The sequence below is a fragment of the Rhinopithecus roxellana genome, chromosome 7 (assembly GCF_007565055.1).
Source record: "Rhinopithecus roxellana isolate Shanxi Qingling chromosome 7, ASM756505v1, whole genome shotgun sequence".
NCBI classification, from domain to species: Eukaryota; Metazoa; Chordata; class Mammalia; order Primates; family Cercopithecidae; genus Rhinopithecus; species Rhinopithecus roxellana.
The window spans coordinates 43,846,163-43,856,656 of NC_044555.1; the positions used below are offsets into that span (position 1 = coordinate 43,846,163).

At 38.7% G+C, this 10,494-nt stretch overlaps 1 pseudogene; it reads right to left on the bottom strand.

Moving 5' to 3' along the window:
* Positions 1-5,163: 5,163 nt before the first annotated feature.
* LOC115898703 lies at positions 5,164-7,508 on the bottom strand (annotated as a pseudogene).
* Between the last annotated feature and the right edge of the window lie 2,986 nt (positions 7,509-10,494).

Genomic DNA, 10,494 nt, shown 5'->3' on the forward strand with positions numbered 1-10,494 from the left:
TGGCATGTTTTTGCAATGGCTGGTACCGGTTGTTCCTTTCCATGTTTAGGGCTTCCTTCAGAGTCTCTTGTAAGGCAGACCTGGTGGTGGCAAAATCTCTAAGCATTTGCTTATCTGTAAAGGATTTTATTTCTCCTTCACTTATGAAACTTAGTTTGGCTGGATATGAAATTCTGGGTTGAAAATTCTTTTCTTTAAGAACGTTGAATATTGGCCCCCACTCTCTTCTGGCTTGTAGAGTTTCTGCCGAGAGATCTGCTGTTAGTCTGATGGGCTTCCCTTTGTGGGTAACCCGACCTTTCTCTCTGGCTGCCCTTAAGATTTTTTCCTTCATTTCAACTTTGGTGAATCTGGCAATTATGTGTCTTGGAGTTGCTCTTCTGGAGGAGTATCTTTGTGGCATTCTCTGTATTTCCTGAATTTGAATGTTGGCCTGCCCTACTAGGTTAGGGAAGTTCTCCTGGATGATATCCTGAAGAGTGTTTTCCAACTTGGTTCCATTTTCCCCCTCACTTTCAGGCACCCCAATCAGACGTAGATTTGGTCTTTTTACATAATCCCATACTTCTTGCAGGCTTTGTTCATTTCTTTTTCTTCTTTTTTCTTTTGGTTTCTCTTCTCACTTCATTTCATTCATTTGATCCTCAATCGCTGATACTCTTTCTTCCAGTTGATCGAGTCGGTTACTGAAGCTTGTGCATTTGTCACTTATTTCTCGTGTAATGGTTTTCATCTCTGTCATTTCGTTTATGATCTTCTCTGCATTAATTAGTCTAGCTGTCAATTCTTCCACTCTTTTTTCAAGATTTTTAGTTTCTTTGCGCTGGGTACATAATTCCTCCTTTAGCTCTGAGAAGTTTGATGGATGGACTGAAGCCTTCTTCTCTCATCTCCATATTTTCTTTATTCAGTCTACCACTGATGGGCATTTATGTTCCTTTCTTGTCTTTGCTATTGTGAATAGTGCTGGAAAGAACATATGTATGCATGTATCTTTAAAATAGAATGATTTATATACCTTTGGATATATACCCAGTAATAGGATTGCTGGACCAAGTGGTATTTTTGCCTTTAGGTCTTTGAGGAATCACCACGCTGTTTTCCACAATGGTTGAACTAATTTACACTCCTACCAACAGTGTATAAGCATTCTTTTCTCTGCAACCTCTGCAGCGTCTTTAATTTTTTGACTTTTTAATAATAGCCATTCTGACTGGTATAAGATGGTATCTCATTGTGGTTTTCATTTGCATTTCTCTAATAATCAGTGATGTTGGGATTTTTTCCATGTGATCATTGTCCACATGTATGTCTTCTTTTGAAAAGTGTCTCTTCACGATTTTTGCCTATTTCAATGGAGTTGTTTGGCTCTGTTTTTATATAAATTTGTTTAAGCTACTGATAGATGCTGGATATTAGACCTTTGTCAAATGCATAGTTTGCAAGAATTTTCTTCCATTCTATAAGTTGTCTGTTTACTCTGTTAATAGTTTCCTTTGCTGCACAGAAGCTCTTTAGTTTAATTAAATCTCATTTGTGAATTTTTGCTTTTGTTGCAATGGCTTTTTGGTGCCTTCATCATGATATCCTTGTTTCTTCCAATGTGCAGAATGGCACTGTGTAGGTTACCTTCCAGAGTTTTTATAGTTTTGGGTTTTACATTTAAGTTTTTATCCATGTTGAGTCAATTTTTGTATATGGTGTAAGGAAGGGCTCAGATTTAATCTTCTGCATATAGCTAGTCAGCTATCCCAGTGCCATTTATTGAATAGGGGCTTCCTTTCCTATTCCTTGTTTTTGTCAAGATTGTTGAAGATCAAATAGTTGTAGGTGTGTGACCTTATTTCTGGGTATTCTATTTTTTCCATTTGTCTATGTGTCTGCTTTTGCATCAGTACCATGTTTTGATTACCGTAGCCATATCATATAGTTTCTTTTCTTTCTTTCCTTTTATTTTTTTGACAGAGTCTCATTCTGTCACCCAGGCTAGAGTGCAGTCTTGTCATATAGTTTTAAATTGGGAAGCATGATACTTTCAGCTTTTTTCCTTTTGCTTAGGATTCCTTGGCTATTTAGGCTCTTTTTCAGCTCCATATGAATTTTAAAATAGTTTTTTTCTAGTTCTGTGAGGAATGTGAATGTTAGTTTAATAGGAATACCATTGAATCTGTAAATTGCTTTGGGCAGTATGGCCATTTTAACAATATTGATTCTTCCTCTCCATGAGCATGGATTTTTTTTCATTTATTTGTGTTATCTCTGATTTCTTTGAGCAGTGGTTTGTAGTTCTCCTTGTAGAGATCTTTAAGCTCCCTGGATAGTTGTATTTCTAGGTGTTTTATTTTTTGTGGCAATAGTGAATGGAATTGCCTTTCGGATTTGACTCCCAAATTAACTGTTGTTGGTGTATAAAAATATAAGTGATTTCGCACATTGATTTTCTATTCTGAGTCTTTGCTGAAGTTGTTTATCAGCTTAAGAAGTGTTTGGGCTGAGACTATGGGGGTTTTCTGAATACAGGATCATGTTGTCTGCACACAGGGATAGTTTGACTTCTTCTCTTCTTATTTGAATACGTTTATTTTTTTCTCTTGCTTCATTGCCCTGGCCAGGACTTCCAATACTATGGTGAATAGGAGTGGTGAGAGAGGACATCTTTGTCTTGTGCTGATGTTGAAGGGGAGTGTTTTCAGCTTTTGCCCATTCAGTATGATGCTGGCTGTGAGTTTGTCATAGGTAGATGGCTCTTATTATTTTGAAGTATGTTCCTTCAAAACCTACTACATTGAGAGATTTTAACATGAAGTAGTGTTGCTTTTTATTGAAAGTCTTTTCTGCATCTATTGAGATGATTTTTTGTCTTTAGTTCTGTTTATGTAATAAATTACATGTATTGATTTGTGTATGTTGAACAACCTTGCATCCCAGGGATAAAGCCTACTTGATCATGGCGGGTCAGGGTTTTTATGTGCTGCTGAATTCTGTTTGCAAGTATGTTGTTGAGAATTTTTGCTTCGATGTTCATCAAGGATATTTGCATGAAGTTTTTTATTTTTATTGTGTTTCTGACAGGTTTTGGTATCAGGGTGATGCTGATAGAAAGAGTTACTGAGGAGACTCTCTTCCTCAATTTTTTGGTATAGTTTCAACAGGAATGGTACCAGCTCTTCTTTGTACATCTAGTAGAATTCAGCTGTGAATCCAACTGGTTCTGGGGTTTATTTTGTTGGTAGACTATTTATTACTGACCCAATGTCAGAGCTTGTTATTGGTCTGTTCAGGGATTCAAATTCTTTCTAGCTCATTCTTTGGAGGGTGTATGTGTCCAGGAATTTATCTGTTCTTTTTTTTTTTTTTTTTTTTTTTAGATTTTCCAGTCTATGTGCACAGAGGTGTTCATAATGTTCATAATGTTCTCTGATGTTTATTTGCATTTCTGTTGGGTCAATGGTAGTATACCCCTTGTTTTTTCTGATTGTGCTTATTTTAATCTTCTCTCATTTCTTCTTTATTCTTCTAGCTAGTGTTCTACCTATTTTATAAGTTTTTTCAAAAAAAAAAACAGCTCCTGGATTCATTGATGTTTTGAAAGGTTTTTATGTGTCTCTCTCTCCTTTAGTTCAGCTCTGATTTTGGTTATGTTTTGTCTTTTGCTAGCTTTGGGGTTGTTTTTCTTCTTGTTCTCTAGTTTTTTGGTTGTGGATGTCAGGTTGTTAACTTGAGATTTTTCTAACTTTTTGCTGTGTGCATGTAGTGCTATAAATTTCCCTTTTACCACTGCCATTGCTGTGTCCCAGAGATTCTGGTATGTTATATATATGTTCTCTTTAATTTCTTTATTAGTCTCTTCTCATGCTGCTAATAAAGACATACCTGAGACTGGGTAATTTATAAAGAAAAGAGGTTTAATTGACTCACAGTTTCACATGGCTGGGAATGCTTCACAATCATGACAGAAGGCAAATTAGGATCAAAGTTACATCTTACGTGGCATCAGACAAGAGGGAACATGTGCAGGGGAACTTCCCTTTATAAAAGCATCAGATCTCATAAGACTTATTCACTATCATGAGAACATCATGGGAGAGACCCACCCTCATGATTCAATTACCTCCCACCAGGTACCTCCCACAACATGGGGGAATTATGAGAACAATAATTTGAGATTTGGGTGGGGACATGGCCAAACCAGTCTCAAAGAACTTCTTTTTTTTTTTTTTTTTTTTTTTTTTTTGAATTGTGAAGCAGTTTATCAAATGTTTTTTAAGAGAATTTACACAAGAATGTTTTGACTCCACCAAAAATAATGTGCCTAAGCTTTAAACAAAATTCACATTTTATTTAGATTGAAATAAACTATACAAAATTGATTTTCTTCACCAAAAATAACAGCAATATTTTCCATATTTTTCTACATAAACCGCAACTCTTATTTTTGTAGGTTTTCCAGGTTTTGCTTATAAATCAAGATGAGGCAGTAGATAAGAGTCATGGAAAAAGACAGAAAAAAACAGACAAATCAATTGTCAGTATCCATGGCCTCTGATTCTGTCTCAACCATGAAACAGAAGTGTTCAACATATACCTGCTAAAAAACTTAGGAAGATGTAGGCTCTAGAAAGGAATGTAAACAGCAACAATGAGATGTGGAACAACAGCAGACCTTTCCATTCAAACTTTGTCATTTGTTCCTTTAAGTTCAAGAAAGACAAAATCTACACTGAAATCCTTGTTTGGCGAGCTCTCAACCTTTTCTCCAATAATTTCTTGTAACTGTCCAGTATAGATTTTTAGCACACTTAAAACTCCTATTAGTCAAAGATCAATTGTGGGCTTCACTATACCATTTTATAAAATGTATTCCTTCCTCCCACATCTCTTCAAAATATATTTCTTCAAAGAATTCATAACACCCAACAAGTAGAGATCCACAGTGATAATAAATGTTGTCTAAAATGACTTAACTAAAACAATTCCAGAGTGCCGTCAACAAAGATCACGCAGAAGGAAACATGGCACTTTCAATTTTCTCTTCTGGAAGGACAGGTAGGTCTTCAAAGCATGAGAGTTCAAAAACAGGGGCCATTTAAACAGGTAGATTACCAATGGCTAATGTATTCAATGGAGTCCTATAGACAAAGATATTTAGTGATTAAGCGGCCTACATACACCTTATGGCTTTTCTTCCAAATATCAAATATAAGAAAGCCTGTTTTTAAAAGTCCCTTAGGTATTTTCCACAGTTTCAGAATTATCTGTGGGAAGCTCTGACTTACTTGTATAGAGTTTAATATATGTGCCCACCATTAAATCCAGGTCGTGTTTTATATCAAAACTTATGTTAAGCAAAGCCAAGTTACCCGACCTTTGGTCTGTCAAAGTGTTCCTCAAATATGCTTTAAGACGCTTTTGTCCATTTTCATACTGCTCATTCTCAACCTTCATCACAGGAAGAATACACAGGACCTTCAGCAACGCATACACATTAGGAAAAAACTTGATATCAGGCAGGTGGAGGGCTTCATAGATGGTGGATGGAAGCTCTATATCTTTCCCCCTGTGTTTCCATTTGATTCTACAACAATGAAGCTTGGCTGAGAGCGTGTCAGAATTGGGTAAGTCACTTCTACACATGTCAGCATGGTGTTCCTCCGACGTATTGAATTTGAGTTGTCCCATGACTGAGGGTACCAGAGACAAGCATTTAAGAGCTTTGAGGTGCTGTTCTGAGAATATATCTTTAAGTTCCTGAATAATGTGCTCCACTGTTGGGACACTTAGGATTTCTTTATAGAAACTCTCAGAGGTTAGCTGAGATTCCAAGTTACCCTGGTGAGCTCTGCAGAATTTCCCAGGGAGTTTCATTTGAATATCAAGTTTGGTTGCCAAATTTGTGGCTTCCTCAAACCAAAATTCATGATAAACTTCAATATTTTCCATCACTTCGTTGAGTGAATGCAGTACTGCAGTCAAGCTACCAGCTGCAAAGAAGACATCAGAAGTTTGCCCCTGGAGATTTTTCCCAAAGGCTCTTGTAAAAGATAGGACATTTTTAAGAACAACAATAGTAACAATGAAATCAACATCTGTTACTGCACTGCAGAGTACAAATGCTCGGCCAGCTATACAGTTATTCCATCTAATATTTGTGTCACTATTTATACCATCTAAACATAAAACAAGTGCAGGAGTTCCACTAAAATTTCAAAAGCATCATGCCTGCCTGTCCACTGAGAATGGCAGATTTCCTTCAGTTCTTTACCCCTTTCTTTACTGTTCTGAAAAAGAACAGAAATTACACTGTCAAGTTTTAAAAGCAGTTGTGGTGATCGATGGAAAAAAGAACAATCTTCCTCAATTATTCCTAACGCAACAGATACTCCCATAACAGGTACTGAGTTTGCCAACCACGTATTTAAGGCACAGGAAGAGCAGAGTGTGTAGATAGCTTGGGGATATTTCTCTAAAGGTCTAGAAGCAACAACTTTCATTTTGGAAGAAAATCCACTAGACACAATGTAAGCCTGGCCACGACAATACTCCATATTTAATCCCCACTTCTCAGTTATCATAGTGTGAAATTTCACAGCCAAAATTTCTGCATCAGCTTCATAAGGCAGGAAGCCTATAAATTCCTCTCTTAGGTTATGAGATTCATCAACAAACCTAACCAACATAGGTAAGTGCTCTTCCCCTGCTATGTCCACTACATCATCAGTGATAATGGAAAAGAAGTGTGAGTCTCTCACATCCCTGAGAGTTTCTTCTCGAATACAGCTCTCACAGATCTCTAGCATCTGCCTCTGCTGTGTTTTCGAACAAAACAACGTGTTAACTGCTGTTGGCTCAAACGGCTTTCTCAGAACCTCTTCACCAGAATTTATCCTACACTCTAGCAGTGCCTGAAAGTTATCTGGAGTAAAGAGACCTGCTGGGATTTCATCAACCTCATGTCCATCCAGAGGTATGTTTTGCTTTCCCATCAGAATCAATATTTTGAATAGAGATTTTAGGTATTCTTTGCTTTCCTTCTCTTCAAGGGTTAGAGGTAAAATGTCCTCATCTTGCTCTTCACCCTCCTCTTCACTGGGGTTCTGAGCATTGCTATTGTTGGTTTCTTTATGTTTTTGTTCCTGCTCAGAAGTTTCATCAATTTTTTTCTGTTTCAGTGTCCTGACTTCGTCTCTACTCAGTTCTTTTATTCATTTTCTGTGTCTACTATGTGGGTTGTTCAAATGACTGGTAAGATCAAATATTGTTGGTATTGCATTATCTCAAAGAACTGTCTTATAAGGACTAGTTCTACAGATCATAGAGGTCTCAAAATGTTTGGCACATAATCAATAATGTTTATTTAGCTGATCAGGTGTTTTATCTTCTAAGTCTGCACTCCTACAGTTCTCCACCCACTTCTGGCATCTGGCCCGGTCCCGCGTGAACCTAAAGAAGGCCAAGTCAGACTGCATGCTCTTCCACGTGCAGTTGGGGGCAGCGCAGAAGTTCGGCATCGTAGCCTGCCGGCCGGCCGGCCCAGCCCTCCCCTCCCTGCCTCCTCAGGGCAGTCCACCCGCCCGTGGGGGCCGAGGAGGGGAGCCAGGCCCGCCGGCTGGCTCGGCAGGCTCAAAGAACTTCTTAATTTTTGTCTTCATTTCTTTATTTACCCCAAAGTCATTCAGGAACAGGTTATTTAATTTCCATGTAATTGTATGGTTTTGAGTGAATTTCTTAGTCTTGATTTTGTGGTCTGAGAGACTGTTCTAATTTCCGTTCTTTTGCATTTGCTGATGAGTGTTTTGCTTCCAATTCTGTGATCACTTTTAAAGTATGTTTCATATGGCCATGAGAAAAAAATGTATATTCTGTCATTTTGCAGTGGAGAGTTCTGTAGATGTCTATCACGTCCATTTGATCCAGTGCAGAGTTCAGCTCCTGAATAGCTTTGTCAATTTTCTGTCTTGTTGATACGTTTAATATTGTCAGAGTGGTATTAAAATTTCCCACTATTATTGCATGGCAGTCCAAGTCTCTTTGAAGGTCCTAAGAACTTGCTTTGTGAATTTGGGTGCTCCTGTGTTGGGTGCATATACATTTATGATAGTTAGCTCTTCTTGTTGAATTGAACTCTTTACCATTATGAAATGCCCTTGTTTGTCTTTTCTGATCCTTTTTTATTTAAAATCTGTTTTGTCAGAATTTAGGATCACAACCCCAGCTTTTTTCTGTTTTCCATTTGCTTGATATATTTTTCTCCGTTCCTTTATTTTGAGCATATGTGCATCATTGCATGTGAGATGAGTCTCTTGAAGACAGCATACAAATGGATCCTGATTCTTTATTCAGCTTTCCAGTCTGTGTCTTTTAATTGGGGCATTTAGCCCACTTACATTCAAGGTTAGGTGTTTGCACATCACTTTTTTTTTTTTTTTTTTGAGACAGGGTATTGCTCTATCGCCCCTATTTGGAGGGCAGTAGTGTGATCTCAGTTCACTGCTGTCTCTGTCTCCCAGATTCAAGTGATTCTCGTGCCTCAGCCTCCTGAGTAGCTGGGACCACAGGCGTGTGCCAACACACCCAGCTAAGTTTTGTATTTTTAGTAGAATGGGGTTTCACCATGTTGTCCAGGCTGGTCTCAAACTCCTGGCCTCAAGTGATCCACCTGCCTTGGCCTCCCAAAGTGCTGGGATTACAGGCATAAGCCACCATGCCCTAGTATTGATATTTGTAAATTTGATCCTGTCATTATGTTAGCTGGTTATTTTGCAGATTTGTTGATGTGGTTGCTTTATAGTGTCTCCAGTCTCTGTGCTTCACTGTGTTTTTGTAGTGGCTGATAATGGACTTTCTTTGCTATATTTAGGCCTTTGTAAGGCAGGTCTAATGGTAATGAATTGCCTCAGCATTTGCTTATCTGAAAAGGATTTAATTCTCCTTTGTTTGTGAAGCTTCTTTGGACTGAATAGAAAATTCTGGGTTGGAATTTCTTTTTTTTAAAGAATGTTGAATATTGGCCCTCAATCTGTTCTGGCTTTTAGAGTTTCTGCTTAGACGTCTGCTGTTAGTCTGATGAGTTTCCTTTTGTAGCTGACCTTGGTTTTTTCTGTAGCTGCCTTTAACATTTTTTCTTTAATTTCAACCTTAGAGAATCTGATAATTGTGCCTCATGAGTAATCTTGTGAAGTATCTTCCTGTGGTTCTCCGCATTTCCTGAATTGGAATGTTGGCCTTTCTAGCTAGGCTGGGAAAGTTCTCATGCATGACGTCCTGAAATGGATTTTCCAAGTTGGTTCCATTTTCCCTATGTCTTTTAGGGACACCACTGAGTCATAGATTCCATCTTATTACAAAAATCCTATATTTCTCAGAGGTTTTCTTTATTCCTTTTTATTATTTTCTTCTCTATTCTTGGCTGTCTTGTTTCAGAAAGCTAGTCTTCAAGCTCTGTGATCTTTTCTCTGCTTGGTGTATTCTGCTGTCAATACTTGTGGTTGCATTATGCAATTTTTGTAGGGTGTTCTTCAACTCTATCTGGTTGGTTACATTCTTTTCTATACTGGCTATTTTGTCTGTTATTTCCTGTATTGTTTCATCATGATTTTTAGCTTCCTTGGATTGAGTTTTAATGTACCTCTGTAACTCAATGATCTTAACTCTTATCTGCATTCTAAATTATATTTCGGTCATTTTAGCTTTCTCAGCCAGTTCAGAACCCCTGCTGGATAGATGATGTGGTTGTTTGAAAAAAATAAGGCATTCTGGATTTTTGAGTTGTCTGGGTCCTTACACTTATTCTTTCTCTTCTTTGTGGGCTTATTTTTCTATAACCTTCGAAATTGTTTACCTTTGAATGGAATTTTTTTCCTTTTTAAAAATTGTTATTATTGGGGGGTCGGAGCAAGATGGCCGAATAGGAACAGATCCAGTCTCCAGCTCCCAGCGCCAGCGACACAGAAGACAGGGGATTTCTGCATTTTCAACTGAGGTTCTGGGTTTATCTCACTAGGGAGTGCCGGACAATGGGTGCTGGCCAGCTGTTGCAGCCTGACCAGTCAGAGCTGAAGCAGGGTGAGGCATCACCACACCTGGGAAGCGCAAGGGGGAAGGGAATCCCTTTTCCTAGCCAGGGGAACTGAGACACACAACACCTGGAAAATCGAGTAACTCCCACCCCAATACTGTGCTTTAAGAAAACGGGCACACCAGGAGATTATATCCCACACCTGGCCAGGAGGGTCCCACACCCACGGAGCCTTCCTCATTGCTAGCACAGCAGTCTGTGATCTAACTGCAAGACAGCAGTGAGGCTGGGGGAGGGGTGCCTGCCATTGCTGAGGCTTAAGTAGGGAAACAAAGCCCTGGGAAGATCGAACTGGGTGGAGCTCCCAGCAGCTCAAGGAGGCCTGCCTGTCTCTGTAGACTCCACCTCTGGGGACAGGGCAGAGCTAAACAACAACAACAACAACAACAAAGCAACGGAAACCTCTGCAGACGCAAACG